We start from the raw sequence: 25,889 nt of genomic DNA, 5'->3' as shown, positions 1-25,889 counted from the left end.
AGCAGAAGAAAATCTTCAGACTCACAAATTAAAATGTGTATAATGTAAAAGGAGATAGATACTCTTGGCGTTGCAAACAATTCATACTTTCTGTCAAAAGTTGGTCGTTGTTTCTGCTCGGTTTCGAACCAAGGACCTTTCGCGTGTTAGGCGAACGTGATAACCACTACACTACAGAAACTTCACTTTGGGTTGAGTGGTCTTTTTCCAAGACAGGTTCATCCAATAATATGCACTGCAAGCAGAGTGTCAGTCTGTGTAGATTCCACAAACAACAGGACAGAGCTAATTCATCATGGTAGTCTGACTTGAGGTCCTTAGTATGATTGCCTCCAAATAGCTTGAAATTATAGCCTTTGTAGCATGGAAATCCACTAACCTGAGAGCCATTTCAGCACATATAGTAAAAATTACTCAAGATGTTTCCACCCAGTTTCGAACTGAGGACCTTTCGCGTGTGAGGCGAACGTGATAACCACTACACTATGGAAACCTGTCTTGAAGTAGCATAAGGAAGTCTTGCGAATCACGAATTTTAAAAAACGTATAATGTAAAAGAGAGCTAAATACTCTTAGCGTCGCAAACAATCTATACTTTCTGTCAAAAGCTGACCGCTGTTTCTGCTCGGTTTCGAACCGAGGACCTGTCGCGTGTTAGGCGAACGTGATAACCACTACACTACAGAAACCTCATGGTGAGCTTAATTGCCTTTTTCCAAGACACGTTCATCCCATAATCTGCCCTGCAATCAGAGTGTTGGTCTGTGTAAATTCCACAAGCAACAGGAAAGTGCTCATTGGGCTTGGTAGTCTGTCTTGAGATCCTTAGCACGATTGCCTTCAACTAGCTTGAAATTGGAGCCTTTGTAGTGTGGAAATGTGCTTGCCGGAGATCCATTTCAGCATGTTTAGTTAAAAAACACTCAATTTGTTTCTGCCCAGTTTCGAACTGGGGACCTTTCGCATGTAAAGCGAACGTGATAACCACTACACTAGAGAAACCTCACAGTGAGTTTAGTGGCCTTTTTCCAAGACAGGTTCATCCCATAATCTGCACCGCAAGCAGAGTGTCAGTCTGTGTAGATTCCACAAACAACAGAACAGAGACAATTCACCATTGGAGTCTGGCTTGAGATCCTTAGTATGATTGCCTTCAAATAGCTTTTAGCCTTTGTAGCTGGATATCCACTTACCTTAGAGCCATTTCAGCACATATAGTAAAAAATCCTCAAGTTGTTTCCACCCAGTTTCGAACTGGGGACCTTTCGCGTGTGAGGCGAACGTGATAACCACTACACTATGGAAACCTGTCTTCAGGAAGCAGAAGAAAATCTTCAGACTCACAAATTAAAATGTGTATAATGTAAAAGGGAGATAGATACTCTTGGCGTTGCAAACAATTCATACTTTCTGTCAAAAGTTGGTCGCTGTTTCTGCTCGGTTTCGAACCGAGGACCTTTCGCGTGTTAGGCGAACGTGATAACCACTACACTACAGAAACCTCATGGTGAGCTTAATTGCCTTTTTCCAAGACAGGTTCATCCCATAATCTGCCCTGCAATCAGAGTGTTGGTCTGTGTAAATTCCACAAGCAACAGGAAAGTGCTCATTGGGCTTGGTAGTCTGTCTTGAGATCCTTAGCACGATTGCCTTCAACTAGCTTGAAATTGGAGCCTTTGTAGTGTGGAAATGCGCTTGCCGGAGATCCATTTCAGCATGTTTAGTTAAAAAACACTCAATTTGTTTCTGCCCAGTTTCGAACTGGGGACCTTTCGCGTGTAAAGCGAACGTGATAACCACTACACTAGAGAAACCTCACAGTGAGTTTAGTGGCCTTTTTCCAAGACAGGTTCATCCCATAATCTGCACCGCAAGCAGAGTGTCAGTCTGTGTAGATTCCACAAACAACAGAACAGAGATAATTCACCATTGGAGTCTGGCTTGAGATCCTTAGTATGATTGCCTTAAAATAGCTTTTAGCCTTTGTAGCTGGATATCCACTTACCTTAGAGCCATTTCAGCACATATAGTAAAAATTGCTCAAGTTGTTTCCACCCAGTTTCGAACTGGGGACCTTTCGCGTGTGAGGCGAACGTGATAACCACTACACTATGGAAACCTGTCTTCAGGAAGCAGAAGAAAATCTTCAGACTCACAAATTAAAATGTGTATAACGTAAAATGGAGATAGATACTCTTGGCGTTGCAAACAATTCATACTTTCTGTCAAAAGTTGGTCGCTGTTTCTGCTCGGTTTCGAACCGAGGACCTTTCGCGTGTTAGGCGAACGTGATAACCACTACACTACAGAAACTTCACTTTGGGTTGAGTGGTCTTTTTCCAAGACAGGTTCATCCAATAATATGCACTGCAAGCAGAGTGTCAGTCTGTGTAGATTCCACAAACAACAGGACAGAGCTAATTCATCATGGCAGTCTGACTTGAGGTCCTTTGTATGATTGCCTCCAAATAGCTTGAAATTACAGCCTTTGTAGCATGGAAATCCACTAACCTGAGAGCCATTTCAGCACATATAGTAAAAATTACTCAAGATGTTTCCACCCAGTTTCGAACTGGGGACCTTTCGCGTGTGAGGCGAACGTGATAACCACTACACTATGGAAACCTGTCTTGAGGTAGCATAAGGAAGTCTTGCGAATCACGAATTTTAAAAAACGTATAATGTAAAAGAGAGCTAAATACTCTTAGCGTCGCAAACAATCTATACTTTCTGTCAAAAGCTGACCGCTGTTTCTGCTCGGTTTCGAACCGAGGACCTTTCGCGTGTTAGGCAAACGTGATAACCACTACACTACAGAAACCTCATGGTGAGCTTAATTGCCTTTTTCCAAGACAGGTTCATCCCATAATCTGCCCTGCAATCAGAGTGTTGGTCTGTGTAAATTCCACAAGCAACAGGAAAGTGCTCATTGGGCTTGGTAGTCTGTCTTGAGATCCTTAGCACGATTGCCTTCAACTAGCTTGAAATTGGAGCCTTTGTAGTGTGGAAATGCGCTTGCCGGAGATCCATTTCAGCATGTTTAGTTAAAAAACACTCAATTTGTTTCTGCCCAGTTTCGAACTGGGGACCTTTCGCGTGTAAAGCGAACGTGATAACCACTACACTACAGAAACCTCACAGTGAGTTTAGTGGCCTTTTTCCAAGACAGGTTCATCCCATAATCTGCACCGCAAGCAGAGTGTCAGTCTGTGTAGATTCCACAAACAACAGAACAGAGATAATTCACCATTGGAGTCTGGCTTGAGATCCTTAGTATGATTGCCTTCAAATAGCTTTTAGCCTTTGTAGCTGGATATCCACTTACCTTAGAGCCATTTCAGCACATATAGTAAAAATTGCTCAAGTTGTTTCCACCCAGTTTCGAACTGGGGACCTTTCGCGTGTGAGGCGAACGTGATAACCACTACACTATGGAAACCTGTCTTCAGGAAGCAGAAGAAAATCTTCAGACTCACAAATTAAAATGTGTATAACGTAAAAGGGAGATAGATACTCTTGGCGTTGCAAACAATTCATACTTTCTGTCAAAAGTTGATCGCTGTTTCTGCTCGGTTTCGAACCGAGGACCTTTCGCGTGTTAGGCAAACGTGATAACCACTACACTACAGAAACTTCACTTTGGGTTGAGTGGTCTTTTTCCAAGACAGGTTCATCCAATAATATGCACTGCAAGCAGAGTGTCAGTCTGTGTAGATTCCACAAACAACAGGACAGAGCTAATTCATCATGGCAGTCTGACTTGAGGTCCTTTGTATGATTGCCTCCAAATAGCTTGAAATTACAGCCTTTGTAGCATGGAAATCCACTAACCTGAGAGCCATTTCAGCACATATAGTAAAAATTACTCAAGATGTTTCCACCCAGTTTCGAACTGGGGACCTTTCGCGTGTGAGGCGAACGTGATAACCACTACACTATGGAAACCTGTCTTGAGGTAGCATAAGGAAGTCTTGCGAATCACGAATTTTAAAAAACGTATAATGTAAAAGAGAGCTAAATACTCTTAGCGTCGCAAACAATCTATACTTTCTGTCAAAAGCTGACCGCTGTTTCTGCTCGGTTTCGAACCGAGGACCTTTCGCGTGTTAGGCGAACGTGATAACCACTACACTACAGAAACCTCATGGTGAGCTTAATTGCCTTTTTCCAAGACAGGTTCATCCCATAATCTGCCCTGCAATCAGAGTGTTGGTCTGTGTAAATTCCACAAGCAACAGGAAAGTGCTCATTGGGCTTGGTAGTCTGTCTTGAGATCCTTAGCACGATTGCCTTCAACTAGCTTGAAATTGGAGCCTTTGTAGTGTGGAAATGCGCTTGCCGGAGATCCATTTCAGCATGTTTAGTTCAAAAACACTCAATTTGTTTCTGCCCAGTTTCGAACTGGGGACCTTTCGCGTGTAAAGCGAACGTGATAACCACTACACTACAGAAACCTCACAGTGAGTTTAGTGGCCTTTTTCCAAGACAGGTTCATCCCATAATCTGCACCGCAAGCAGAGTGTCAGTCTGTGTAGATTCCACAAACAACAGAACAGAGATAATTCACCATTGGAGTCTGGCTTGAGATCCTTAGTATGATTGCCTTCAAATAGCTTTTAGCCTTTGTAGCTGGATATCCACTTACCTTAGAGCCATTTCAGCACATATAGTAAAAATTGCTCAAGTTGTTTCCACCCAGTTTCGAACTGGGGACCTTTCGCGTGTGAGGCGAACGTGATAACCACTACACTATGGAAATCTGTCTTCAGGAAGCAGAAGAAAATCTTCAGACTCACAAATTAAAATGTGTATAATGTAAAAGGGAGATAGATACTCTTGGCGTTGCAAACAATTCATACTTTCTGTCAAAAGTTTGTCGCTGTTTCTGCTCGGTTTCGAACCGAGGACCTTTCGCGTGTTAGGCGAACGTGATAACCACTACACTACAGAAACTTCACTTTGGGTTGAGTGGTCTTTTTCCAAGACAGGTTCATCCAATAATATGCACTGCAAGCAGAGTGTCAGTCTGTGTAGATTCCACAAACAACAGGACAGAGCTAATTCATCATGGTAGTCTGACTTGAGGTCCTTAGTATGATTGCCTCCAAATAGCTTGAAATTACAGCCTTTGTAGCATGGAAATCCACTAACCTGAGAGCCATTTCAGCACATATAGTAAAAATTACTCAAGATGTTTCCACCCAGTTTCGAACTGGGGACCTTTCGCGTGTGAGGCGAACGTGATAACCACTACACTATGGAAACCTGTCTTGAGGTAGCATAAGGAAGTCTTGCGAATCACGAATTTTAAAAAACGTATAATGTAAAAGAGAGCTAAATACTCTTAGCGTCGCAAACAATCTATACTTTCTGTCAAAAGCTGACCGCTGTTTCTGCTCGGTTTCGAACCGAGGACCTTTCGCGTGTTAGGCGAACGTGATAACCACTACACTACAGAAACCTCATGGTGAGCTTAATTGCCTTTTTCCAAGACAGGTTCATCCCATAATCTGCCCTGCAATCAGAGTGTTGGTCTGTGTAAATTCCACAAGCAACAGGAAAGTGCTCATTGGGCTTGGTAGTCTGTCTTGAGATCCTTAGCACGATTGCCTTCAACTAGCTTGAAATTGGAGCCTTTGTAGTGTGGAAATGCGCTTGCCGGAGATCCATTTCAGCATGTTTAGTTAAAAAACACTCAATTTGTTTCTGCCCAGTTTCGAAATGGGGACCTTTCGCGTGTAAAGCGAACGTGATAACCACTACACTACAGAAACCTCACAGTGAGTTTAGTGGCCTTTTTCCAAGACAGGTTCATCCCATAATCTGCACCGCAAGCAGAGTGTCAGTCTGTGTAGATTCCACAAACAACAGAACAGAGATAATTCACCATTGGAGTCTGGCTTGAGATCCTTAGTATGATTGCCTTCAAATAGCTTTTAGCCTTTGTAGCTGGATATCCACTTACCTTAGAGCCATTTCAGCACATATAGTAAAAATTGCTCAAGTTGTTTCCACCCAGTTTCGAACTGGGGACCTTTCGCGTGTGAGGCGAACGTGATAACCACTACACTATGGAAACCTGTCTTCAGGAAGCAGAAGAAAATCTTCAGACTCACAAATTAAAATGTGTATAATGTAAAAGGGAGATAGATACTCTTGGCGTTGCAAACAATTCATACTTTCTGTCAAAAGTTGGTCGCTGTTTCTGCTCGGTTTCGAACCGAGGACCTTTCGCGTTTTAGGCGAACGTGATAACCACTACACTACAGAAACTTCACTTTGGGTTGAGTGGTCTTTTTCCAAGACAGGTTCATCCAATAATATGCACTGCAAGCAGAGTGTCAGTCTGTGTAGATTCCACAAACAACAGGACAGAGCTAATTCATCATGGTAGTCTGACTTGAGGTCCTTAGTATGATTGCCTCCAAATAGCTTGAAATTACAGCCTTTGTAGCATGGAAATCCACTAACCTGAGAGCCATTTCAGCACATATAGTAAAAATTACTCAAGATGTTTCCACCCAGTTTCGAACTGGGGACCTTTCGCGTGTGAGGCGAACGTGATAACCACTACACTATGGAAACCTGTCTTGAGGTAGCATAAGGAAGTCTTGCGAATCACGAATTTTAAAAAACGTATAATGTAAAAGAGAGCTAAATACTCTTAGCGTCGCAAACAATCTATACTTTCTGTCAAAAGCTGACCGCTGTTTCTGCTCGGTTTCGAACCGAGGACCTTTCGCGTGTTAGGCGAACGTGATAACCACTACACTACAGAAACCTCATGGTGAGCTTAACTGCCTTTTTCCAAGACAGGTTCATCCCATAATCTGCCCTGCAATCAGAGTGTTGGTCTGTGTAAATTCCACAAGCAACAGGAAAGTGCTCATTGGGCTTGGTAGTCTGTCTTGAGATCCTTAGCACAATTGCCTTCAACTAGCTTGAAATTGGAGCCTTTGTAGTGTGGAAATGCGCTTGCCGGAGATCCATTTCAGCATGTTTAGTTAAAAAACACTCAATTTGTTTCTGCCCAGTTTCGAACTGGGGACCTTTCGCGTGTAAAGCGAACGTGATAACCACTACACTACAGAAACCTCACAGTGAGTTTAGTGGCCTTTTTCCAAGACAGGTTAATCCCATAATCTGCACCGCAAGCAGAGTGTCAGTCTGTGTAGATTCCACAAACAACAGAACAGAGATAATTCACCATTGGAGTCTGGCTTGAGATCCTTAGTATGATTGCCTTCAAATAGCTTTTAGCCTTTGTAGCTGGATATCCACTTACCTTAGAGCCATTTCAGCACATATAGTAAAAATTGCTCAAGTTGTTTCCACCCAGTTTCGAACTGGGGACCTTTCGCGTGTGAGGCGAACGTGATAACCACTACACTATGGAAACCTGTCTTCAGGAAGCAGAAGAAAATCTTCAGACTCACAAATTAAAATGTGTATAATGTAAAAGGGAGATAGATACTCTTGGCGTTGCAAACAATTCATACTTTCTGTCAAAAGTTGGTCGCTGTTTCTGCTCGGTTTCGAACCGAGGACCTTTCGCGTGTTAGGCGAACGTGATAACCACTACACTACAGAAACCTCATGGTGAGCTTAATTGCCTTTTTCCAAGACAGGTTCATCCCATAATCTGCCCTGCAATCAGAGTGTTGGTCTGTGTAAATTCCACAAGCAACAGGAAAGTGCTCATTGGGCTTGGTAGTCTGTCTTGAGATCCTTAGCACGATTGCCTTCAACTAGCTTGAAATTGGAGCCTTTGTAGTGTGGAAATGCGCTTGCCGGAGATCCATTTCAGCATGTTTAGTTAAAAAACACTCAATTTGTTTCTGCCCAGTTTCGAACTGGGGACCTTTCGCGTGTAAAGCGAACGTGATAACCACTACACTAGAGAAACCTCACAGTGAGTTTAGTGGCCTTTTTCCAAGACAGGTTCATCCCATAATCTGCACCGCAAGCAGAGTGTCAGTCTGTGTAGATTCCACAAACAACAGAACAGAGATAATTCACCATTGGAGTCTGGCTTGAGATCCTTAGTATGATTGCCTTAAAATAGCTTTTAGCCTTTGTAGCTGGATATCCACTTACCTTAGAGCCATTTCAGCACATATAGTAAAAATTGCTCAAGTTGTTTCCACCCAGTTTCGAACTGGGGACCTTTCGCGTGTGAGGCGAACGTGATAACCACTACACTATGGAAACCTGTCTTCAGGAAGCAGAAGAAAATCTTCAGACTCACAAATTAAAATGTGTATAACGTAAAATGGAGATAGATACTCTTGGCGTTGCAAACAATTCATACTTTCTGTCAAAAGTTGGTCGCTGTTTCTGCTCGGTTTCGAACCGAGGACCTTTCGCGTGTTAGGCGAACGTGATAACCACTACACTACAGAAACTTCACTTTGGGTTGAGTGGTCTTTTTCCAAGACAGGTTCATCCAATAATATGCACTGCAAGCAGAGTGTCAGTCTGTGTAGATTCCACAAACAACAGGACAGAGCTAATTCATCATGGCAGTCTGACTTGAGGTCCTTTGTATGATTGCCTCCAAATAGCTTGAAATTACAGCCTTTGTAGCATGGAAATCCACTAACCTGAGAGCCATTTCAGCACATATAGTAAAAATTACTCAAGATGTTTCCACCCAGTTTCGAACTGGGGACCTTTCGCGTGTGAGGCGAACGTGATAACCACTACACTATGGAAACCTGTCTTGAGGTAGCATAAGGAAGTCTTGCGAATCACGAATTTTAAAAAACGTATAATGTAAAAGAGAGCTAAATACTCTTAGCGTCGCAAACAATCTATACTTTCTGTCAAAAGCTGACCGCTGTTTCTGCTCGGTTTCGAACCGAGGACCTTTCGCGTGTTAGGCAAACGTGATAACCACTACACTACAGAAACCTCATGGTGAGCTTAATTGCCTTTTTCCAAGACAGGTTCATCCCATAATCTGCCCTGCAATCAGAGTGTTGGTCTGTGTAAATTCCACAAGCAACAGGAAAGTGCTCATTGGGCTTGGTAGTCTGTCTTGAGATCCTTAGCACGATTGCCTTCAACTAGCTTGAAATTGGAGCCTTTGTAGTGTGGAAATGCGCTTGCCGGAGATCCATTTCAGCATGTTTAGTTAAAAAACACTCAATTTGTTTCTGCCCAGTTTCGAACTGGGGACCTTTCGCGTGTAAAGCGAACGTGATAACCACTACACTACAGAAACCTCACAGTGAGTTTAGTGGCCTTTTTCCAAGACAGGTTCATCCCATAATCTGCACCGCAAGCAGAGTGTCAGTCTGTGTAGATTCCACAAACAACAGAACAGAGATAATTCACCATTGGAGTCTGGCTTGAGATCCTTAGTATGATTGCCTTCAAATAGCTTTTAGCCTTTGTAGCTGGATATCCACTTACCTTAGAGCCATTTCAGCACATATAGTAAAAATTGCTCAAGTTGTTTCCACCCAGTTTCGAACTGGGGACCTTTCGCGTGTGAGGCGAACGTGATAACCACTACACTATGGAAACCTGTCTTCAGGAAGCAGAAGAAAATCTTCAGACTCACAAATTAAAATGTGTATAACGTAAAAGGGAGATAGATACTCTTGGCGTTGCAAACAATTCATACTTTCTGTCAAAAGTTGATCGCTGTTTCTGCTCGGTTTCGAACCGAGGACCTTTCGCGTGTTAGGCAAACGTGATAACCACTACACTACAGAAACTTCACTTTGGGTTGAGTGGTCTTTTTCCAAGACAGGTTCATCCAATAATATGCACTGCAAGCAGAGTGTCAGTCTGTGTAGATTCCACAAACAACAGGACAGAGCTAATTCATCATGGCAGTCTGACTTGAGGTCCTTTGTATGATTGCCTCCAAATAGCTTGAAATTACAGCCTTTGTAGCATGGAAATCCACTAACCTGAGAGCCATTTCAGCACATATAGTAAAAATTACTCAAGATGTTTCCACCCAGTTTCGAACTGGGGACCTTTCGCGTGTGAGGCGAACGTGATAACCACTACACTATGGAAACCTGTCTTGAGGTAGCATAAGGAAGTCTTGCGAATCACGAATTTTAAAAAACGTATAATGTAAAAGAGAGCTAAATACTCTTAGCGTCGCAAACAATCTATACTTTCTGTCAAAAGCTGACCGCTGTTTCTGCTCGGTTTCGAACCGAGGACCTTTCGCGTGTTAGGCGAACGTGATAACCACTACACTACAGAAACCTCATGGTGAGCTTAATTGCCTTTTTCCAAGACAGGTTCATCCCATAATCTGCCCTGCAATCAGAGTGTTGGTCTGTGTAAATTCCACAAGCAACAGGAAAGTGCTCATTGGGCTTGGTAGTCTGTCTTGAGATCCTTAGCACGATTGCCTTCAACTAGCTTGAAATTGGAGCCTTTGTAGTGTGGAAATGCGCTTGCCGGAGATCCATTTCAGCATGTTTAGTTCAAAAACACTCAATTTGTTTCTGCCCAGTTTCGAACTGGGGACCTTTCGCGTGTAAAGCGAACGTGATAACCACTACACTACAGAAACCTCACAGTGAGTTTAGTGGCCTTTTTCCAAGACAGGTTCATCCCATAATCTGCACCGCAAGCAGAGTGTCAGTCTGTGTAGATTCCACAAACAACAGAACAGAGATAATTCACCATTGGAGTCTGGCTTGAGATCCTTAGTATGATTGCCTTCAAATAGCTTTTAGCCTTTGTAGCTGGATATCCACTTACCTTAGAGCCATTTCAGCACATATAGTAAAAATTGCTCAAGTTGTTTCCACCCAGTTTCGAACTGGGGACCTTTCGCGTGTGAGGCGAACGTGATAACCACTACACTATGGAAATCTGTCTTCAGGAAGCAGAAGAAAATCTTCAGACTCACAAATTAAAATGTGTATAATGTAAAAGGGAGATAGATACTCTTGGCGTTGCAAACAATTCATACTTTCTGTCAAAAGTTTGTCGCTGTTTCTGCTCGGTTTCGAACCGAGGACCTTTCGCGTGTTAGGCGAACGTGATAACCACTACACTACAGAAACTTCACTTTGGGTTGAGTGGTCTTTTTCCAAGACAGGTTCATCCAATAATATGCACTGCAAGCAGAGTGTCAGTCTGTGTAGATTCCACAAACAACAGGACAGAGCTAATTCATCATGGTAGTCTGACTTGAGGTCCTTAGTATGATTGCCTCCAAATAGCTTGAAATTACAGCCTTTGTAGCATGGAAATCCACTAACCTGAGAGCCATTTCAGCACATATAGTAAAAATTACTCAAGATGTTTCCACCCAGTTTCGAACTGGGGACCTTTCGCGTGTGAGGCGAACGTGATAACCACTACACTATGGAAACCTGTCTTGAGGTAGCATAAGGAAGTCTTGCGAATCACGAATTTTAAAAAACGTATAATGTAAAAGAGAGCTAAATACTCTTAGCGTCGCAAACAATCTATACTTTCTGTCAAAAGCTGACCGCTGTTTCTGCTCGGTTTCGAACCGAGGACCTTTCGCGTGTTAGGCGAACGTGATAACCACTACACTACAGAAACCTCATGGTGAGCTTAATTGCCTTTTTCCAAGACAGGTTCATCCCATAATCTGCCCTGCAATCAGAGTGTTGGTCTGTGTAAATTCCACAAGCAACAGGAAAGTGCTCATTGGGCTTGGTAGTCTGTCTTGAGATCCTTAGCACGATTGCCTTCAACTAGCTTGAAATTGGAGCCTTTGTAGTGTGGAAATGCGCTTGCCGGAGATCCATTTCAGCATGTTTAGTTAAAAAACACTCAATTTGTTTCTGCCCAGTTTCGAAATGGGGACCTTTCGCGTGTAAAGCGAACGTGATAACCACTACACTACAGAAACCTCACAGTGAGTTTAGTGGCCTTTTTCCAAGACAGGTTCATCCCATAATCTGCACCGCAAGCAGAGTGTCAGTCTGTGTAGATTCCACAAACAACAGAACAGAGATAATTCACCATTGGAGTCTGGCTTGAGATCCTTAGTATGATTGCCTTCAAATAGCTTTTAGCCTTTGTAGCTGGATATCCACTTACCTTAGAGCCATTTCAGCACATATAGTAAAAATTGCTCAAGTTGTTTCCACCCAGTTTCGAACTGGGGACCTTTCGCGTGTGAGGCGAACGTGATAACCACTACACTATGGAAACCTGTCTTCAGGAAGCAGAAGAAAATCTTCAGACTCACAAATTAAAATGTGTATAATGTAAAAGGGAGATAGATACTCTTGGCGTTGCAAACAATTCATACTTTCTGTCAAAAGTTGGTCGCTGTTTCTGCTCGGTTTCGAACCGAGGACCTTTCGCGTTTTAGGCGAACGTGATAACCACTACACTACAGAAACTTCACTTTGGGTTGAGTGGTCTTTTTCCAAGACAGGTTCATCCAATAATATGCACTGCAAGCAGAGTGTCAGTCTGTGTAGATTCCACAAACAACAGGACAGAGCTAATTCATCATGGTAGTCTGACTTGAGGTCCTTAGTATGATTGCCTCCAAATAGCTTGAAATTACAGCCTTTGTAGCATGGAAATCCACTAACCTGAGAGCCATTTCAGCACATATAGTAAAAATTACTCAAGATGTTTCCACCCAGTTTCGAACTGGGGACCTTTCGCGTGTGAGGCGAACGTGATAACCACTACACTATGGAAACCTGTCTTGAGGTAGCATAAGGAAGTCTTGCGAATCACGAATTTTAAAAAATGTATAATGTAAAAGAGAGCTAAATACTCTTAGCGTCGCAAACAATCTATACTTTCTGTCAAAAGCTGACCGCTGTTTCTGCTCGGTTTCGAACCGAGGACCTTTCGCGTGTTAGGCGAACGTGATAACCACTACACTACAGAAACCTCATGGTGAGCTTAATTGCCTTTTTCCAAGACAGGTTCATCCCATAATCTGCCCTGCAATCAGAGTGTTGGTCTGTGTAAATTCCACAAGCAACAGGAAAGTGCTCATTGGGCTTGGTAGTCTGTCTTGAGATCCTTAGCACGATTGCCTTCAACTAGCTTGAAATTGGAGCCTTTGTAGTGTGGAAATGCGCTTGCCGGAGATCCATTTCAGCATGTTTAGTTAAAAAACACTCAATTTGTTTCTGCCCAGTTTCGAACTGGGGACCTTTCGCGTGTAAAGCGAACGTGATAACCACTACACTACAGAAACCTCACAATGAGTTTAGTGGCCTTTTTCCAAGACAGGTTCATCCCATAATCTGCACCGCAAGCAGAGTGTCAGTCTGTGTAGATTCCACAAACAACAGAACAGAGATAATTCACCATTGGAGTCTGGCTTGAGATCCTTAGTATGATTGCCTTCAAATAGCTTTTAGCCTTTGTAGCTGGATATCCACTTACCTTAGAGCCATTTCAGCACATATAGTAAAAATTGCTCAAGTTGTTTTCACCCGGTTTCGAACTGGGGACCTTTCACGTGTGAGGCGAACGTGATAACCACTACACTATGGAAACCTGTCTTCAGGAAGCAGAAGAAAATCTTCAGACTCACAAATTAAAATGTGTATAATGTAAAAGGAGATAGATACTCTTGGCGTTGCAAACAATTCATACTTTCTGTCAAAAGTTGGTCGTTGTTTCTGCTCGGTTTCGAACCAAGGACCTTTCGCGTGTTAGGCGAACGTGATAACCACTACACTACAGAAACTTCACTTTGGGTTGAGTGGTCTTTTTCCAAGACAGGTTCATCCAATAATATGCACTGCAAGCAGAGTGTCAGTCTGTGTAGATTCCACAAACAACAGGACAGAGCTAATTCATCATGGTAGTCTGACTTGAGGTCCTTAGTATGATTGCCTCCAAATAGCTTGAAATTATAGCCTTTGTAGCATGGAAATCCACTAACCTGAGAGCCATTTCAGCACATATAGTAAAAATTACTCAAGATGTTTCCACCCAGTTTCGAACTGAGGACCTTTCGCGTGTGAGGCGAACGTGATAACCACTACACTATGGAAACCTGTCTTGAAGTAGCATAAGGAAGTCTTGCGAATCACGAATTTTAAAAAACGTATAATGTAAAAGAGAGCTAAATACTCTTAGCGTCGCAAACAATCTATACTTTCTGTCAAAAGCTGACCGCTGTTTCTGCTCGGTTTCGAACCGAGGACCTGTCGCGTGTTAGGCGAACGTGATAACCACTACACTACAGAAACCTCATGGTGAGCTTAATTGCCTTTTTCCAAGACACGTTCATCCCATAATCTGCCCTGCAATCAGAGTGTTGGTCTGTGTAAATTCCACAAGCAACAGGAAAGTGCTCATTGGGCTTGGTAGTCTGTCTTGAGATCCTTAGCACGATTGCCTTCAACTAGCTTGAAATTGGAGCCTTTGTAGTGTGGAAATGTGCTTGCCGGAGATCCATTTCAGCATGTTTAGTTAAAAAACACTCAATTTGTTTCTGCCCAGTTTCGAACTGGGGACCTTTCGCATGTAAAGCGAACGTGATAACCACTACACTAGAGAAACCTCACAGTGAGTTTAGTGGCCTTTTTCCAAGACAGGTTCATCCCATAATCTGCACCGCAAGCAGAGTGTCAGTCTGTGTAGATTCCACAAACAACAGAACAGAGACAATTCACCATTGGAGTCTGGCTTGAGATCCTTAGTATGATTGCCTTCAAATAGCTTTTAGCCTTTGTAGCTGGATATCCACTTACCTTAGAGCCATTTCAGCACATATAGTAAAAAATCCTCAAGTTGTTTCCACCCAGTTTCGAACTGGGGACCTTTCGCGTGTGAGGCGAACGTGATAACCACTACACTATGGAAACCTGTCTTCAGGAAGCAGAAGAAAATCTTCAGACTCACAAATTAAAATGTGTATAATGTAAAAGGGAGATAGATACTCTTGGCGTTGCAAACAATTCATACTTTCTGTCAAAAGTTGGTCGCTGTTTCTGCTCGGTTTCGAACCGAGGACCTTTCGCGTGTTAGGCGAACGTGATAACCACTACACTACAGAAACCTCATGGTGAGCTTAATTGCCTTTTTCCAAGACAGGTTCATCCCATAATCTGCCCTGCAATCAGAGTGTTGGTCTGTGTAAATTCCACAAGCAACAGGAAAGTGCTCATTGGGCTTGGTAGTCTGTCTTGAGATCCTTAGCACGATTGCCTTCAACTAGCTTGAAATTGGAGCCTTTGTAGTGTGGAAATGCGCTTGCCGGAGATCCATTTCAGCATGTTTAGTTAAAAAACACTCAATTTGTTTCTGCCCAGTTTCGAACTGGGGACCTTTCGCGTGTAAAGCGAACGTGATAACCACTACACTAGAGAAACCTCACAGTGAGTTTAGTGGCCTTTTTCCAAGACAGGTTCATCCCATAATCTGCACCGCAAGCAGAGTGTCAGTCTGTGTAGATTCCACAAACAACAGAACAGAGATAATTCACCATTGGAGTCTGGCTTGAGATCCTTAGTATGATTGCCTTAAAATAGCTTTTAGCCTTTGTAGCTGGATATCCACTTACCTTAGAGCCATTTCAGCACATATAGTAAAAATTGCTCAAGTTGTTTCCACCCAGTTTCGAACTGGGGACCTTTCGCGTGTGAGGCGAACGTGATAACCACTACACTATGGAAACCTGTCTTCAGGAAGCAGAAGAAAATCTTCAGACTCACAAATTAAAATGTGTATAACGTAAAATGGAGATAGATACTCTTGGCGTTGCAAACAATTCATACTTTCTGTCAAAAGTTGGTCGCTGTTTCTGCTCGGTTTCGAACCGAGGACCTTTCGCGTGTTAGGCGAACGTGATAACCACTACACTACAGAAACTTCACTTTGGGTTGAGTGGTCTTTTTCCAAGACAGGTTCATCCAATAATATGCACTGCAAGCAGAGTGTCAGTCTGTGTAGATTCCACAAACAACAGGACAGAGCTAATTCATCATGGCAGTCTGACTTGAGGTCCTTTGTATGATTGCCTCCAAATAGCTTGAAATTACAGCCTTTGTAGCATGGAAATCCACTAACCTGAGAGCCATTTCAGCACATATAGTAAAAATTACTCAAGATGTTTCCACCCAGTTTCGAACTGGGGACCTTTCGCGTGTGAGGCGAACGTGATAACCACTACACTATGGAAACCTGTCTTGAGGTAGCATAAGGAAGTCTTGCGAATCACGAATTTTAAAAAACGTATAATGTAAAAGAGAGCTAAATACTCTTAGCGTCGCAAACAATCTATACTTTCTGTCAAAAGCTGACCGCTGTTTCTGCTCGGTTTCGAACCGAGGACCTTTCGCGTGTTAGGCAAACGTGATAACCACTACACTACAGAAACCTCATGGTGAGCTTAATTGCCTTTTTCCAAGACAGGTTCATCCCATAATCTGCCCTGCAATCAGAGTGTTGGTCTGTGTAAATTCCACAAGCAACAGGAAAGTGCTCATTGGGCTTGGTAGTCTGTCTTGAGATCCTTAGCACGATTGCCTTCAACTAGCTTGAAATTGGAGCCTTTGTAGTGTGGAAATGCGCTTGCCGGAGATCCATTTCAGCATGTTTAGTTAAAAAACACTCAATTTGTTTCTGCCCAGTTTCGAACTGGGGACCTTTCGCGTGTAAAGCGAACGTGATAACCACTACACTACAGAAACCTCACAGTGAGTTTAGTGGCCTTTTTCCAAGACAGGTTCATCCCATAATCTGCACCGCAAGCAGAGTGTCAGTCTGTGTAGATTCCACAAACAACAGAACAGAGATAATTCACCATTGGAGTCTGGCTTGAGATCCTTAGTATGATTGCCTTCAAATAGCTTTTAGCCTTTGTAGCTGGATATCCACTTACCTTAGAGCCATTTCAGCACATATAGTAAAAATTGCTCAAGTTGTTTCCACCCAGTTTCGAACTGGGGACCTTTCGCGTGTGAGGCGAACGTGATAACCACTACACTATGGAAACCTGTCTTCAGGAAGCAGAAGAAAATCTTCAGACTCACAAATTAAAATGTGTATAACGTAAAATGGAGATAGATACTCTTGGCGTTGCAAACAATTCATACTTTCTGTCAAAAGTTGGTCGCTGTTTCTGCTCGATTTCGAACCGAGGACCTTTCGCGTGTTAGGCGAACGTGATAACCACTACACTACAGAAACTTCACTTTGGGTTGAGTGGTCTTTTTCCAAGACAGGTTCATCCAATAATATGCACTGCAAGCAGAGTGTCAGTCTGTGTAGATTCCACAAACAACAGGACAGAGCTAATTCATCATGGCAGTCTGACTTGAGGTCCTTTGTATGATTGCCTCCAAATAGCTTGAAATTACAGCCTTTGTAGCATGGAAATCCACTAACCTGAGAGCCATTTCAGCACATATAGTAAAAATTACTCAAGATGTTTCCACCCAGTTTCGAACTGGGGACCTTTCGCGTGTGAGGCGAACGTGATAACCACTACACTATGGAAACCTGTCTTGAGGTAGCATAAGGAAGTCTTGCGAATCACGAATTTTAAAAAACGTATAATGTAAAAGAGAGCTAAATACTCTTAGCGTCGCAAACAATCTATACTTTCTGTCAAAAGCTGACCGCTGTTTCTGCTCGGTTTCGAACCGAGGACCTTTCGCGTGTTAGGCAAACGTGATAACCACTACACTACAGAAACCTCATGGTGAGCTTAATTGCCTTTTTCCAAGACAGGTTCATCCCATAATCTGCCCTGCAATCAGAGTGTTGGTCTGTGTAAATTCCACAAGCAACAGGAAAGTGCTCATTGGGCTTGGTAGTCTGTCTTGAGATCCTTAGCACGATTGCCTTCAACTAGCTTGAAATTGGAGCCTTTGTAGTGTGGAAATGCGCTTGCCGGAGATCCATTTCAGCATGTTTAGTTAAAAAACACTCAATTTGTTTCTGCCCAGTTTCGAACTGGGGACCTTTCGCGTGTAAAGCGAACGTGATAACCACTACACTACAGAAACCTCACAGTGAGTTTAGTGGCCTTTTTCCAAGACAGGTTCATCCCATAATCTGCACCGCAAGCAGAGTGTCAGTCTGTGTAGATTCCACAAACAACAGAACAGAGATAATTCACCATTGGAGTCTGGCTTGAGATCCTTAGTATGATTGCCTTCAAATAGCTTTTAGCCTTTGTAGCTGGATATCCACTTACCTTAGAGCCATTTCAGCACATATAGTAAAAATTGCTCAAGTTGTTTCCACCCAGTTTCGAACTGGGGACCTTTCGCGTGTGAGGCGAACGTGATAACCACTACACTATGGAAACCTGTCTTCAGGAAGCAGAAGAAAATCTTCAGACTCACAAATTAAAATGTGTATAACGTAAAAGGGAGATAGATACTCTTGGCGTTGCAAACAATTCATACTTTCTGTCAAAAGTTGATCGCTGTTTCTGCTCGGTTTCGAACCGAGGACCTTTCGCGTGTTAGGCAAACGTGATAACCACTACACTACAGAAACTTCACTTTGGGTTGAGTGGTCTTTTTCCAAGACAGGTTCATCCAATAATATGCACTGCAAGCAGAGTGTCAGTCTGTGTAGATTCCACAAACAACAGGACAGAGCTAATTCATCATGGCAGTCTGACTTGAGGTCCTTTGTATGATTGCCTCCAAATAGCTTGAAATTACAGCCTTTGTAGCATGGAAATCCACTAACCTGAGAGCCATTTCAGCACATATAGTAAAAATTACTCAAGATGTTTCCACCCAGTTTCGAACTGGGGACCTTTCGCGTGTGAGGCGAACGTGATAACCACTACACTATGGAAACCTGTCTTGAGGTAGCATAAGGAAGTCTTGCGAATCACGAATTTTAAAAAACGTATAATGTAAAAGAGAGCTAAATACTCTTAGCGTCGCAAACAATCTATACTTTCTGTCAAAAGCTGACCGCTGTTTCTGCTCGGTTTCGAACCGAGGACCTTTCGCGTGTTAGGCGAACGTGATAACCACTACACTACAGAAACCTCATGGTGAGCTTAATTGCCTTTTTCCAAGACAGGTTCATCCCATAATCTGCCCTGCAATCAGAGTGTTGGTCTGTGTAAATTCCACAAGCAACAGGAAAGTGCTCATTGGGCTTGGTAGTCTGTCTTGAGATCCTTAGCACGATTGCCTTCAACTAGCTTGAAATTGGAGCCTTTGTAGTGTGGAAATGCGCTTGCCGGAGATCCATTTCAGCATGTTTAGTTCAAAAACACTCAATTTGTTTCTGCCCAGTTTCGAACTGGGGACCTTTCGCGTGTAAAGCGAACGTGATAACCACTACACTACAGAAACCTCACAGTGAGTTTAGTGGCCTTTTTCCAAGACAGGTTCATCCCATAATCTGCACCGCAAGCAGAGTGTCAGTCTGTGTAGATTCCACAAACAACAGAACAGAGATAATTCACCATTGGAGTCTGGCTTGAGATCCTTAGTATGATTGCCTTCAAATAGCTTTTAGCCTTTGTAGCTGGATATCCACTTACCTTAGAGCCATTTCAGCACATATAGTAAAAATTGCTCAAGTTGTTTCCACCCAGTTTCGAACTGGGGACCTTTCGCGTGTGAGGCGAACGTGATAACCACTACACTATGGAAATCTGTCTTCAGGAAGCAGAAGAAAATCTTCAGACTCACAAATTAAAATGTGTATAATGTAAAAGGGAGATAGATACTCTTGGCGTTGCAAACAATTCATACTTTCTGTCAAAAGTTTGTCGCTGTTTCTGCTCGGTTTCGAACCGAGGACCTTTCGCGTGTTAGGCGAACGTGATAACCACTACACTACAGAAACTTCACTTTGGGTTGAGTGGTCTTTTTCCAAGACAGGTTCATCCAATAATATGCACTGCAAGCAGAGTGTCAGTCTGTGTAGATTCCACAAACAACAGGACAGAGCTAATTCATCATGGTAGTCTGACTTGAGGTCCTTAGTATGATTGCCTCCAAATAGCTTGAAATTACAGCCTTTGTAGCATGGAAATCCACTAACCTGAGAGCCATTTCAGCACATATAGTAAAAATTACTCAAGATGTTTCCACCCAGTTTCGAACTGGGGACCTTTCGCGTGTGAGGCGAACGTGATAACCACTACACTATGGAAACCTGTCTTGAGGTAGCATAAGGAAGTCTTGCGAATCACGAATTTTAAAAAACGTATAATGTAAAAGAGAGCTAAATACTCTTAGCGTCGCAAACAATCTATACTTTCTGTCAAAAGCTGACCGCTGTTTCTGCTCGGTTTCGAACCGAGGACCTTTCGCGTGTTAGGCGAACGTGATAACCACTACACTACAGAAACCTCATGGTGAGCTTAATTGCCTTTTTCCAAGACAGGTTCATCCCATAATCTGCCCTGCAATCAGAGTGTTGGTCTGTGTAAATTCCACAAGCAACAGGAAAGTGCTCATTGGGCTTGGTAGTCTGTCTTGAGATCCTTAGCACGATTGCCTTCAACTAGCTTGAAATTGGAGCCTTTGTAGTGTGGAAATGCGCTTGCCGGAGATCCATTTCAGCATGTTTAGTTAAAAAACACTCAATTTGTTTCTGCCCAGTTTCGAAATGGGGACCTTTCGCGTGTAAAGCGAACGTGATAACCACTACACTACAGAAACCTCACAGTGAGTTTAGTGGCCTTTTTCCAAGACAGGTTCATCCCATAATCTGCACCGCAAGCAGAGTGTCAGTCTGTGTAGATTCCACAAACAACAGAACAGAGATAATTCACCATTGGAGTCTGGCTTGAGATCCTTAGTATGATTGCCTTCAAATAGCTTTTAGCCTTTGTAGCTGGATATCCACTTACCTTAGAGCCATTTCAGCACATATAGTAAAAATTGCTCAAGTTGTTTCCACCCAGTTTCGAACTGGGGACCTTTCGCGTGTGAGGCGAACGTGATAACCACTACACTATGGAAACCTGTCTTCAGGAAGCAGAAGAAAATCTTCAGACTCACAAATTAAAATGTGTATAATGTAAAAGGGAGATAGATACTCTTGGCGTTGCAAACAATTCATACTTTCTGTCAAAAGTTGGTCGCTGTTTCTGCTCGGTTTCGAACCGAGGACCTTTCGCGTTTTAGGCGAACGTGATAACCACTACACTACAGAAACTTCACTTTGGGTTGAGTGGTCTTTTTCCAAGACAGGTTCATCCAATAATATGCACTGCAAGCAGAGTGTCAGTCTGTGTAGATTCCACAAACAACAGGACAGAGCTAATTCATCATGGTAGTCTGACTTGAGGTCCTTAGTATGATTGCCTCCAAATAGCTTGAAATTACAGCCTTTGTAGCATGGAAATCCACTAACCTGAGAGCCATTTCAGCACATATAGTAAAAATTACTCAAGATGTTTCCACCCAGTTTCGAACTGGGGACCTTTCGCGTGTGAGGCGAACGTGATAACCACTACACTATGGAAACCTGTCTTGAGGTAGCATAAGGAAGTCTTGCGAATCACGAATTTTAAAAAATGTATAATGTAAAAGAGAGCTAAATACTCTTAGCGTCGCAAACAATCTATACTTTCTGTCAAAAGCTGACCGCTGTTTCTGCTCGGTTTCGAACCGAGGACCTTTCGCGTGTTAGGCGAACGTGATAACCACTACACTACAGAAACCTCATGGTGAGCTTAATTGCCTTTTTCCAAGACAGGTTCATCCCATAATCTGCCCTGCAATCAGAGTGTTGGTCTGTGTAAATTCCACAAGCAACAGGAAAGTGCTCATTGGGCTTGGTAGTCTGTCTTGAGATCCTTAGCACGATTGCCTTCAACTAGCTTGAAATTGGAGCCTTTGTAGTGTGGAAATGCGCTTGCCGGAGATCCATTTCAGCATGTTTAGTTAAAAAACACTCAATTTGTTTCTGCCCAGTTTCGAACTGGGGACCTTTCGCGTGTAAAGCGAACGTGATAACCACTACACTACAGAAACCTCACAATGAGTTTAGTGGCCTTTTTCCAAGACAGGTTCATCCCATAATCTGCACCGCAAGCAGAGTGTCAGTCTGTGTAGATTCCACAAACAACAGAACAGAGATAATTCACCATTGGAGTCTGGCTTGAGATCCTTAGTATGATTGCCTTCAAATAGCTTTTAGCCTTTGTAGCTGGATATCCACTTACCTTAGAGCCATTTCAGCACATATAGTAAAAATTGCTCAAGTTGTTTTCACCCGGTTTCGAACTGGGGACCTTTCACGTGTGAGGCGAACGTGATAACCACTACACTATGGAAACCTGTCTTCAGGAAGCAGAAGAAAATCTTCAGACTCACAAATTAAAATGTGTATAATGTAAAAGGAGATAGATACTCTTGGCGTTGCAAACAATTCATACTTTCTGTCAAAAGTTGGTCGTTGTTTCTGCTCGGTTTCGAACCAAGGACCTTTCGCGTGTTAGGCGAACGTGATAACCACTACACTACAGAAACTTCACTTTGGGTTGAGTGGTCTTTTTCCAAGACAGGTTCATCCAATAATATGCACTGCAAGCAGAGTGTCAGTCTGTGTAGATTCCACAAACAACAGGACAGAGCTAATTCATCATGGTAGTCTGACTTGAGGTCCTTAGTATGATTGCCTCCAAATAGCTTGAAATTATAGCCTTTGTAGCATGGAAATCCACTAACCTGAGAGCCATTTCAGCACATATAGTAAAAATTACTCAAGATGTTTCCACCCAGTTTCGAACTGAGGACCTTTCGCGTGTGAGGCGAACGTGATAACCACTACACTATGGAAACCTGTCTTGAAGTAGCATAAGGAAGTCTTGCGAATCACGAATTTTAAAAAACGTATAATGTAAAAGAGAGCTAAATACTCTTAGCGTCGCAAACAATCTATACTTTCTGTCAAAAGCTGACCGCTGTTTCTGCTCGGTTTCGAACCGAGGACCTGTCGCGTGTTAGGCGAACGTGATAACCACTACACTACAGAAACCTCATGGTGAGCTTAATTGCCTTTTTCCAAGACACGTTCATCCCATAATCTGCCCTGCAATCAGAGTGTTGGTCTGTGTAAATTCCACAAGCAACAGGAAAGTGCTCATTGGGCTTGGTAGTCTGTCTTGAGATCCTTAGCACGATTGCCTTCAACTAGCTTGAAATTGGAGCCTTTGTAGTGTGGAAATGTGCTTGCCGGAGATCCATTTCAGCATGTTTAGTTAAAAAACACTCAATTTGTTTCTGCCCAGTTTCGAACTGGGGACCTTTCGCATGTAAAGCGAACGTGATAACCACTACACTAGAGAAACCTCACAGTGAGTTTAGTGGCCTTTTTCCAAGACAGGTTCATCCCATAATCTGCACCGCAAGCAGAGTGTCAGTCTGTGTAGATTCCACAAACAACAGAACAGAGACAATTCACCATTGGAGTCTGGCTTGAGATCCTTAGTATGATTGCCTTCAAATAGCTTTTAGCCTTTGTAGCTGGATATCCACTTACCTTAGAGCCATTTCAGCACATATAGTAAAAAATCCTCAAGTTGTTTCCACCCAGTTTCGAACTGGGGACCTTTCGCGTGTGAGGCGAACGTGATAACCACTACACTATGGAAACCTGTCTTCAGGAAGCAGAAGAAAATCTTCAGACTCACAAATTAAAATGTGTATAATGTAAAAGGGAGATAGATACTCTTGGCGTTGCAAACAATTCATACTTTCTGTCAAAAGTTGGTCGCTGTTTCTGCTCGGTTTCGAACCGAGGACCTTTCGCGTGTTAGGCGAACGTGATAACCACTACACTACAGAAACTTCACTTTGGGTTGAGTGGTCTTTTTCCAAGACAGGTTCATCCAATAATATGCACTGCAAGCAGAGTGTCAGTCTGTGTAGATTCCACAAACAACAGGACAGAGCTAATTCATCATGGTAGTCTGACTTGAGGTCCTTAGTATGATTGCCTCCAAATAGCTTGAAATTACAGCCTTTGTAGCATGGAAATCCACTAACCTGAGAGCCATTTCAGCACATATAGTAAAAATTACTCAAGATGTTTCCACCCAGTTTCGAACTGGGGACCTTTCGCGTGTGAGGCGAACGTGATAACCACTACACTATGGAAACCTGTCTTGAGGTAGCATAAGGAAGTCTTGCGAATCACGAATTTTAAAAAACGTATAATGTAAAAGAGAGCTAAATACTCTTAGCGTCGCAAACAATCTATACTTTCTGTCAAAAGCTGACCGCTGTTTCTGCTCGGTTTCGAAACGAGGACCTTTCGCGTGTTAGGCGAACGTGATAACCACTACACTACAGAAACCTCATGGTGAGCTTAATTGCCTTTTTCCAAGACAGGTTCATCCCATAATCTGCCCTGCAATCAGAGTGTTGGTCTGTGTAAATTCCACAAGCAACAGGAAAGTGCTCATTGGGCTTGGTAGTCTGTCTTGAGATCCTTAGCACGATTGCCTTCAACTAGCTTGAAATTGGAGCCTTTGTAGTGTGGAAATGCGCTTGCCGGAGATCCATTTCAGCATGTTTAGTTAAAAAACACTCAAATTGTTTCTGCCCAGTTTCGAACTGGGGTCCTTTCGCGTGTAAAGCGAACGTGATAACCACTACACTACAGAAACCTCACAGTGAGTTTAGTGGCCTTTTTCCAAGACAGGTTCATCCCATAATCTGCACCGCAAGCAGAGTGTCAGTCTGTGTAGATTCCACAAACAACAGAACAGAGATAATTCACCATTGGAGTCTGGCTTGAGATCCTTAGTATGATTGCCTTCAAATAGCTTTTAGCCTTTGTAGCTGGATATCCACTTACCTTAGAGCCATTTCAGCACATATAGTAAAAATTGCTCAAGTTGTTTCCACCCAGTTTCGAACTGGGGACCTTTCGCGTGTGAGGCGAACGTGATAACCACTACACTATGGAAACCTGTCTTCAGGAAGCAGAAGAAAATCTTCAGACTCACAAATTAAAATGTGTATAATGTAAAAGGGAGATAGATACTCTTGGCGTTGCAAACAATTCATACTTTCTGTCAAAAGTTGGTCGTTGTTTCTGCTCGGTTTCAAACCGAGGACCTTTCGCGTGTTAGGCGAACGTGATAACCACTACACTACAGAAACTTCACTTTGGGTTGAGTGGTCTTTTTCCAAGACAGGTTCATCCAATAATATGCACTGCAAGCAGAGTGTCAGTCTGTGTAGATTCCACAAACAACAGGACAGAGCTAATTCATCATGGTAGTCTGACTTGAGGTCCTTAGTATGATTGCCTCCAAATAGCTTGAAATTATAGCCTTTGTAGCATGGAAATCCACTAACCTGAGAGCCATTTCAGCACATATAGTAAAAATTACTCAAGATGTTTCCACCCAGTTTCTAACTGAGGACCTTTCGCGTGTGAGGCGAACGTGATAACCACTACACTATGGAAACCTGTCTTGAAGTAGCATAAGGAAGTCTTGCGAATCACGAATTTTAAAAAACGTATAATGTAAAAGAGAGCTAAATACTCTTAGCGTCGCAAACAATCTATACTTTCTGTCAAAAGCTGACCGCTGTTTCTGCTCGGTTTCGAACCGAGGACCTTTCGCGTGTTAGGCGAACGTGATAACCACTACACTACAGAAACCTCATGGTGAGCTTAATTGCCTTTTTCCAAGACAGGTTCATCCCATAATCTGCCCTGCAATCAGAGTGTTGGTCTGTGTAAATTCCACAAGCAACAGGAAAGTGCTCATTGGGCTTGGTAGTCTGTCTTGAGATCCTTAGCACCATTGCCTTCAACTAGCTTGAAATTTGAGCCTTTGTAGTGTGGAAATGCGCTTGCCCGGAGAGCCATTTCAGCATGTTTAGTTAAAAAACACTCAATTTGTTTCTGCCCAGTTTCGAACTGGGGACCTTTCGCGTGTAAAGCGAACGTGATAACCACTACACTACAGAAACCTCACAGTGAGT

The 25,889-nt window shown here is 42.8% G+C and overlaps 73 non-coding genes across 73 annotated transcripts; all 73 read right to left on the bottom strand.

The window, feature by feature from the left end:
* Window positions 1-929: 929 nt before the first annotated feature.
* Window positions 930-1,002, bottom strand: trnav-uac (transfer RNA valine (anticodon UAC)). Its single transcript has one exon. It is a non-coding gene; the product is annotated as a tRNA-Val (tRNA).
* Window positions 1,003-1,234: 232 nt separating this feature from the next.
* Window positions 1,235-1,307, bottom strand: trnav-cac (transfer RNA valine (anticodon CAC)). Its single transcript has one exon. It is a non-coding gene; the product is annotated as a tRNA-Val (tRNA).
* A 121-nt stretch (window positions 1,308-1,428) lies between these two features.
* trnav-aac (transfer RNA valine (anticodon AAC)) lies at window positions 1,429-1,501 on the bottom strand. The gene has a single exon. It is a non-coding gene; the product is annotated as a tRNA-Val (tRNA).
* Window positions 1,502-1,741: 240 nt separating this feature from the next.
* trnav-uac (transfer RNA valine (anticodon UAC)) lies at window positions 1,742-1,814 on the bottom strand. Its single transcript has one exon. It is a non-coding gene; the product is annotated as a tRNA-Val (tRNA).
* A 232-nt stretch (window positions 1,815-2,046) lies between these two features.
* trnav-cac (transfer RNA valine (anticodon CAC)) lies at window positions 2,047-2,119 on the bottom strand. The gene has a single exon. It is a non-coding gene; the product is annotated as a tRNA-Val (tRNA).
* A 121-nt stretch (window positions 2,120-2,240) lies between these two features.
* Window positions 2,241-2,313, bottom strand: trnav-aac (transfer RNA valine (anticodon AAC)). The gene has a single exon. It is a non-coding gene; the product is annotated as a tRNA-Val (tRNA).
* Window positions 2,314-2,552: 239 nt separating this feature from the next.
* On the bottom strand, window positions 2,553-2,625 carry trnav-cac (transfer RNA valine (anticodon CAC)). Its single transcript has one exon. It is a non-coding gene; the product is annotated as a tRNA-Val (tRNA).
* Window positions 2,626-3,061: 436 nt separating this feature from the next.
* Window positions 3,062-3,134, bottom strand: trnav-uac (transfer RNA valine (anticodon UAC)). Its single transcript has one exon. It is a non-coding gene; the product is annotated as a tRNA-Val (tRNA).
* Window positions 3,135-3,366: 232 nt separating this feature from the next.
* On the bottom strand, window positions 3,367-3,439 carry trnav-cac (transfer RNA valine (anticodon CAC)). Its single transcript has one exon. It is a non-coding gene; the product is annotated as a tRNA-Val (tRNA).
* A 433-nt stretch (window positions 3,440-3,872) lies between these two features.
* On the bottom strand, window positions 3,873-3,945 carry trnav-cac (transfer RNA valine (anticodon CAC)). The gene has a single exon. It is a non-coding gene; the product is annotated as a tRNA-Val (tRNA).
* A 123-nt stretch (window positions 3,946-4,068) lies between these two features.
* On the bottom strand, window positions 4,069-4,141 carry trnav-aac (transfer RNA valine (anticodon AAC)). The gene has a single exon. It is a non-coding gene; the product is annotated as a tRNA-Val (tRNA).
* Window positions 4,142-4,381: 240 nt separating this feature from the next.
* Window positions 4,382-4,454, bottom strand: trnav-uac (transfer RNA valine (anticodon UAC)). The gene has a single exon. It is a non-coding gene; the product is annotated as a tRNA-Val (tRNA).
* Window positions 4,455-4,880: 426 nt separating this feature from the next.
* Window positions 4,881-4,953, bottom strand: trnav-aac (transfer RNA valine (anticodon AAC)). Its single transcript has one exon. It is a non-coding gene; the product is annotated as a tRNA-Val (tRNA).
* A 239-nt stretch (window positions 4,954-5,192) lies between these two features.
* Window positions 5,193-5,265, bottom strand: trnav-cac (transfer RNA valine (anticodon CAC)). Its single transcript has one exon. It is a non-coding gene; the product is annotated as a tRNA-Val (tRNA).
* A 123-nt stretch (window positions 5,266-5,388) lies between these two features.
* On the bottom strand, window positions 5,389-5,461 carry trnav-aac (transfer RNA valine (anticodon AAC)). The gene has a single exon. It is a non-coding gene; the product is annotated as a tRNA-Val (tRNA).
* A 240-nt stretch (window positions 5,462-5,701) lies between these two features.
* On the bottom strand, window positions 5,702-5,774 carry trnav-uac (transfer RNA valine (anticodon UAC)). Its single transcript has one exon. It is a non-coding gene; the product is annotated as a tRNA-Val (tRNA).
* A 232-nt stretch (window positions 5,775-6,006) lies between these two features.
* On the bottom strand, window positions 6,007-6,079 carry trnav-cac (transfer RNA valine (anticodon CAC)). Its single transcript has one exon. It is a non-coding gene; the product is annotated as a tRNA-Val (tRNA).
* A 121-nt stretch (window positions 6,080-6,200) lies between these two features.
* trnaf-aaa (transfer RNA phenylalanine (anticodon AAA)) lies at window positions 6,201-6,273 on the bottom strand. The gene has a single exon. It is a non-coding gene; the product is annotated as a tRNA-Phe (tRNA).
* A 239-nt stretch (window positions 6,274-6,512) lies between these two features.
* Window positions 6,513-6,585, bottom strand: trnav-cac (transfer RNA valine (anticodon CAC)). The gene has a single exon. It is a non-coding gene; the product is annotated as a tRNA-Val (tRNA).
* A 123-nt stretch (window positions 6,586-6,708) lies between these two features.
* trnav-aac (transfer RNA valine (anticodon AAC)) lies at window positions 6,709-6,781 on the bottom strand. The gene has a single exon. It is a non-coding gene; the product is annotated as a tRNA-Val (tRNA).
* A 240-nt stretch (window positions 6,782-7,021) lies between these two features.
* On the bottom strand, window positions 7,022-7,094 carry trnav-uac (transfer RNA valine (anticodon UAC)). The gene has a single exon. It is a non-coding gene; the product is annotated as a tRNA-Val (tRNA).
* Window positions 7,095-7,326: 232 nt separating this feature from the next.
* Window positions 7,327-7,399, bottom strand: trnav-cac (transfer RNA valine (anticodon CAC)). The gene has a single exon. It is a non-coding gene; the product is annotated as a tRNA-Val (tRNA).
* Window positions 7,400-7,520: 121 nt separating this feature from the next.
* On the bottom strand, window positions 7,521-7,593 carry trnav-aac (transfer RNA valine (anticodon AAC)). The gene has a single exon. It is a non-coding gene; the product is annotated as a tRNA-Val (tRNA).
* Window positions 7,594-7,833: 240 nt separating this feature from the next.
* Window positions 7,834-7,906, bottom strand: trnav-uac (transfer RNA valine (anticodon UAC)). Its single transcript has one exon. It is a non-coding gene; the product is annotated as a tRNA-Val (tRNA).
* Window positions 7,907-8,138: 232 nt separating this feature from the next.
* Window positions 8,139-8,211, bottom strand: trnav-cac (transfer RNA valine (anticodon CAC)). Its single transcript has one exon. It is a non-coding gene; the product is annotated as a tRNA-Val (tRNA).
* Window positions 8,212-8,332: 121 nt separating this feature from the next.
* Window positions 8,333-8,405, bottom strand: trnav-aac (transfer RNA valine (anticodon AAC)). Its single transcript has one exon. It is a non-coding gene; the product is annotated as a tRNA-Val (tRNA).
* Window positions 8,406-8,644: 239 nt separating this feature from the next.
* trnav-cac (transfer RNA valine (anticodon CAC)) lies at window positions 8,645-8,717 on the bottom strand. Its single transcript has one exon. It is a non-coding gene; the product is annotated as a tRNA-Val (tRNA).
* Window positions 8,718-9,153: 436 nt separating this feature from the next.
* On the bottom strand, window positions 9,154-9,226 carry trnav-uac (transfer RNA valine (anticodon UAC)). Its single transcript has one exon. It is a non-coding gene; the product is annotated as a tRNA-Val (tRNA).
* Window positions 9,227-9,458: 232 nt separating this feature from the next.
* Window positions 9,459-9,531, bottom strand: trnav-cac (transfer RNA valine (anticodon CAC)). The gene has a single exon. It is a non-coding gene; the product is annotated as a tRNA-Val (tRNA).
* Window positions 9,532-9,964: 433 nt separating this feature from the next.
* Window positions 9,965-10,037, bottom strand: trnav-cac (transfer RNA valine (anticodon CAC)). The gene has a single exon. It is a non-coding gene; the product is annotated as a tRNA-Val (tRNA).
* A 123-nt stretch (window positions 10,038-10,160) lies between these two features.
* Window positions 10,161-10,233, bottom strand: trnav-aac (transfer RNA valine (anticodon AAC)). Its single transcript has one exon. It is a non-coding gene; the product is annotated as a tRNA-Val (tRNA).
* A 240-nt stretch (window positions 10,234-10,473) lies between these two features.
* On the bottom strand, window positions 10,474-10,546 carry trnav-uac (transfer RNA valine (anticodon UAC)). Its single transcript has one exon. It is a non-coding gene; the product is annotated as a tRNA-Val (tRNA).
* Window positions 10,547-10,972: 426 nt separating this feature from the next.
* trnav-aac (transfer RNA valine (anticodon AAC)) lies at window positions 10,973-11,045 on the bottom strand. Its single transcript has one exon. It is a non-coding gene; the product is annotated as a tRNA-Val (tRNA).
* A 239-nt stretch (window positions 11,046-11,284) lies between these two features.
* trnav-cac (transfer RNA valine (anticodon CAC)) lies at window positions 11,285-11,357 on the bottom strand. The gene has a single exon. It is a non-coding gene; the product is annotated as a tRNA-Val (tRNA).
* Window positions 11,358-11,480: 123 nt separating this feature from the next.
* trnav-aac (transfer RNA valine (anticodon AAC)) lies at window positions 11,481-11,553 on the bottom strand. The gene has a single exon. It is a non-coding gene; the product is annotated as a tRNA-Val (tRNA).
* Window positions 11,554-11,793: 240 nt separating this feature from the next.
* On the bottom strand, window positions 11,794-11,866 carry trnav-uac (transfer RNA valine (anticodon UAC)). The gene has a single exon. It is a non-coding gene; the product is annotated as a tRNA-Val (tRNA).
* A 232-nt stretch (window positions 11,867-12,098) lies between these two features.
* trnav-cac (transfer RNA valine (anticodon CAC)) lies at window positions 12,099-12,171 on the bottom strand. Its single transcript has one exon. It is a non-coding gene; the product is annotated as a tRNA-Val (tRNA).
* A 121-nt stretch (window positions 12,172-12,292) lies between these two features.
* trnaf-aaa (transfer RNA phenylalanine (anticodon AAA)) lies at window positions 12,293-12,365 on the bottom strand. The gene has a single exon. It is a non-coding gene; the product is annotated as a tRNA-Phe (tRNA).
* Window positions 12,366-12,604: 239 nt separating this feature from the next.
* Window positions 12,605-12,677, bottom strand: trnav-cac (transfer RNA valine (anticodon CAC)). The gene has a single exon. It is a non-coding gene; the product is annotated as a tRNA-Val (tRNA).
* A 123-nt stretch (window positions 12,678-12,800) lies between these two features.
* On the bottom strand, window positions 12,801-12,873 carry trnav-aac (transfer RNA valine (anticodon AAC)). Its single transcript has one exon. It is a non-coding gene; the product is annotated as a tRNA-Val (tRNA).
* A 240-nt stretch (window positions 12,874-13,113) lies between these two features.
* Window positions 13,114-13,186, bottom strand: trnav-uac (transfer RNA valine (anticodon UAC)). Its single transcript has one exon. It is a non-coding gene; the product is annotated as a tRNA-Val (tRNA).
* A 1,246-nt stretch (window positions 13,187-14,432) lies between these two features.
* On the bottom strand, window positions 14,433-14,505 carry trnav-uac (transfer RNA valine (anticodon UAC)). Its single transcript has one exon. It is a non-coding gene; the product is annotated as a tRNA-Val (tRNA).
* A 232-nt stretch (window positions 14,506-14,737) lies between these two features.
* On the bottom strand, window positions 14,738-14,810 carry trnav-cac (transfer RNA valine (anticodon CAC)). The gene has a single exon. It is a non-coding gene; the product is annotated as a tRNA-Val (tRNA).
* A 121-nt stretch (window positions 14,811-14,931) lies between these two features.
* On the bottom strand, window positions 14,932-15,004 carry trnav-aac (transfer RNA valine (anticodon AAC)). The gene has a single exon. It is a non-coding gene; the product is annotated as a tRNA-Val (tRNA).
* A 240-nt stretch (window positions 15,005-15,244) lies between these two features.
* On the bottom strand, window positions 15,245-15,317 carry trnav-uac (transfer RNA valine (anticodon UAC)). The gene has a single exon. It is a non-coding gene; the product is annotated as a tRNA-Val (tRNA).
* Window positions 15,318-15,549: 232 nt separating this feature from the next.
* Window positions 15,550-15,622, bottom strand: trnav-cac (transfer RNA valine (anticodon CAC)). The gene has a single exon. It is a non-coding gene; the product is annotated as a tRNA-Val (tRNA).
* A 121-nt stretch (window positions 15,623-15,743) lies between these two features.
* On the bottom strand, window positions 15,744-15,816 carry trnav-aac (transfer RNA valine (anticodon AAC)). The gene has a single exon. It is a non-coding gene; the product is annotated as a tRNA-Val (tRNA).
* Window positions 15,817-16,055: 239 nt separating this feature from the next.
* trnav-cac (transfer RNA valine (anticodon CAC)) lies at window positions 16,056-16,128 on the bottom strand. Its single transcript has one exon. It is a non-coding gene; the product is annotated as a tRNA-Val (tRNA).
* Window positions 16,129-16,564: 436 nt separating this feature from the next.
* Window positions 16,565-16,637, bottom strand: trnav-uac (transfer RNA valine (anticodon UAC)). The gene has a single exon. It is a non-coding gene; the product is annotated as a tRNA-Val (tRNA).
* Window positions 16,638-16,869: 232 nt separating this feature from the next.
* trnav-cac (transfer RNA valine (anticodon CAC)) lies at window positions 16,870-16,942 on the bottom strand. Its single transcript has one exon. It is a non-coding gene; the product is annotated as a tRNA-Val (tRNA).
* Window positions 16,943-17,375: 433 nt separating this feature from the next.
* trnav-cac (transfer RNA valine (anticodon CAC)) lies at window positions 17,376-17,448 on the bottom strand. Its single transcript has one exon. It is a non-coding gene; the product is annotated as a tRNA-Val (tRNA).
* A 436-nt stretch (window positions 17,449-17,884) lies between these two features.
* Window positions 17,885-17,957, bottom strand: trnav-uac (transfer RNA valine (anticodon UAC)). Its single transcript has one exon. It is a non-coding gene; the product is annotated as a tRNA-Val (tRNA).
* A 232-nt stretch (window positions 17,958-18,189) lies between these two features.
* Window positions 18,190-18,262, bottom strand: trnav-cac (transfer RNA valine (anticodon CAC)). The gene has a single exon. It is a non-coding gene; the product is annotated as a tRNA-Val (tRNA).
* Window positions 18,263-18,695: 433 nt separating this feature from the next.
* trnav-cac (transfer RNA valine (anticodon CAC)) lies at window positions 18,696-18,768 on the bottom strand. Its single transcript has one exon. It is a non-coding gene; the product is annotated as a tRNA-Val (tRNA).
* Window positions 18,769-18,891: 123 nt separating this feature from the next.
* On the bottom strand, window positions 18,892-18,964 carry trnav-aac (transfer RNA valine (anticodon AAC)). The gene has a single exon. It is a non-coding gene; the product is annotated as a tRNA-Val (tRNA).
* Window positions 18,965-19,204: 240 nt separating this feature from the next.
* trnav-uac (transfer RNA valine (anticodon UAC)) lies at window positions 19,205-19,277 on the bottom strand. Its single transcript has one exon. It is a non-coding gene; the product is annotated as a tRNA-Val (tRNA).
* Window positions 19,278-19,703: 426 nt separating this feature from the next.
* Window positions 19,704-19,776, bottom strand: trnav-aac (transfer RNA valine (anticodon AAC)). Its single transcript has one exon. It is a non-coding gene; the product is annotated as a tRNA-Val (tRNA).
* A 239-nt stretch (window positions 19,777-20,015) lies between these two features.
* Window positions 20,016-20,088, bottom strand: trnav-cac (transfer RNA valine (anticodon CAC)). The gene has a single exon. It is a non-coding gene; the product is annotated as a tRNA-Val (tRNA).
* A 123-nt stretch (window positions 20,089-20,211) lies between these two features.
* On the bottom strand, window positions 20,212-20,284 carry trnav-aac (transfer RNA valine (anticodon AAC)). Its single transcript has one exon. It is a non-coding gene; the product is annotated as a tRNA-Val (tRNA).
* A 240-nt stretch (window positions 20,285-20,524) lies between these two features.
* trnav-uac (transfer RNA valine (anticodon UAC)) lies at window positions 20,525-20,597 on the bottom strand. The gene has a single exon. It is a non-coding gene; the product is annotated as a tRNA-Val (tRNA).
* Window positions 20,598-20,829: 232 nt separating this feature from the next.
* Window positions 20,830-20,902, bottom strand: trnav-cac (transfer RNA valine (anticodon CAC)). Its single transcript has one exon. It is a non-coding gene; the product is annotated as a tRNA-Val (tRNA).
* A 121-nt stretch (window positions 20,903-21,023) lies between these two features.
* trnaf-aaa (transfer RNA phenylalanine (anticodon AAA)) lies at window positions 21,024-21,096 on the bottom strand. The gene has a single exon. It is a non-coding gene; the product is annotated as a tRNA-Phe (tRNA).
* Window positions 21,097-21,335: 239 nt separating this feature from the next.
* On the bottom strand, window positions 21,336-21,408 carry trnav-cac (transfer RNA valine (anticodon CAC)). Its single transcript has one exon. It is a non-coding gene; the product is annotated as a tRNA-Val (tRNA).
* A 123-nt stretch (window positions 21,409-21,531) lies between these two features.
* On the bottom strand, window positions 21,532-21,604 carry trnav-aac (transfer RNA valine (anticodon AAC)). Its single transcript has one exon. It is a non-coding gene; the product is annotated as a tRNA-Val (tRNA).
* Window positions 21,605-21,844: 240 nt separating this feature from the next.
* Window positions 21,845-21,917, bottom strand: trnav-uac (transfer RNA valine (anticodon UAC)). Its single transcript has one exon. It is a non-coding gene; the product is annotated as a tRNA-Val (tRNA).
* A 1,246-nt stretch (window positions 21,918-23,163) lies between these two features.
* Window positions 23,164-23,236, bottom strand: trnav-uac (transfer RNA valine (anticodon UAC)). The gene has a single exon. It is a non-coding gene; the product is annotated as a tRNA-Val (tRNA).
* A 232-nt stretch (window positions 23,237-23,468) lies between these two features.
* trnav-cac (transfer RNA valine (anticodon CAC)) lies at window positions 23,469-23,541 on the bottom strand. Its single transcript has one exon. It is a non-coding gene; the product is annotated as a tRNA-Val (tRNA).
* Window positions 23,542-23,662: 121 nt separating this feature from the next.
* On the bottom strand, window positions 23,663-23,735 carry trnav-aac (transfer RNA valine (anticodon AAC)). The gene has a single exon. It is a non-coding gene; the product is annotated as a tRNA-Val (tRNA).
* A 239-nt stretch (window positions 23,736-23,974) lies between these two features.
* Window positions 23,975-24,047, bottom strand: trnav-cac (transfer RNA valine (anticodon CAC)). Its single transcript has one exon. It is a non-coding gene; the product is annotated as a tRNA-Val (tRNA).
* A 436-nt stretch (window positions 24,048-24,483) lies between these two features.
* Window positions 24,484-24,556, bottom strand: trnav-uac (transfer RNA valine (anticodon UAC)). Its single transcript has one exon. It is a non-coding gene; the product is annotated as a tRNA-Val (tRNA).
* A 232-nt stretch (window positions 24,557-24,788) lies between these two features.
* On the bottom strand, window positions 24,789-24,861 carry trnav-cac (transfer RNA valine (anticodon CAC)). The gene has a single exon. It is a non-coding gene; the product is annotated as a tRNA-Val (tRNA).
* Window positions 24,862-25,490: 629 nt separating this feature from the next.
* On the bottom strand, window positions 25,491-25,563 carry trnav-aac (transfer RNA valine (anticodon AAC)). The gene has a single exon. It is a non-coding gene; the product is annotated as a tRNA-Val (tRNA).
* Window positions 25,564-25,804: 241 nt separating this feature from the next.
* Window positions 25,805-25,877, bottom strand: trnav-uac (transfer RNA valine (anticodon UAC)). Its single transcript has one exon. It is a non-coding gene; the product is annotated as a tRNA-Val (tRNA).
* Window positions 25,878-25,889: the final 12 nt, after the last annotated feature.

This window comes from Pseudorasbora parva, chromosome 5 (assembly GCF_024679245.1).
Source record: "Pseudorasbora parva isolate DD20220531a chromosome 5, ASM2467924v1, whole genome shotgun sequence".
NCBI lineage: Eukaryota > Metazoa > Chordata > Actinopteri > Cypriniformes > Gobionidae > Pseudorasbora > Pseudorasbora parva.
This window is presented reverse-complemented; position numbering and strand designations above follow the sequence as displayed.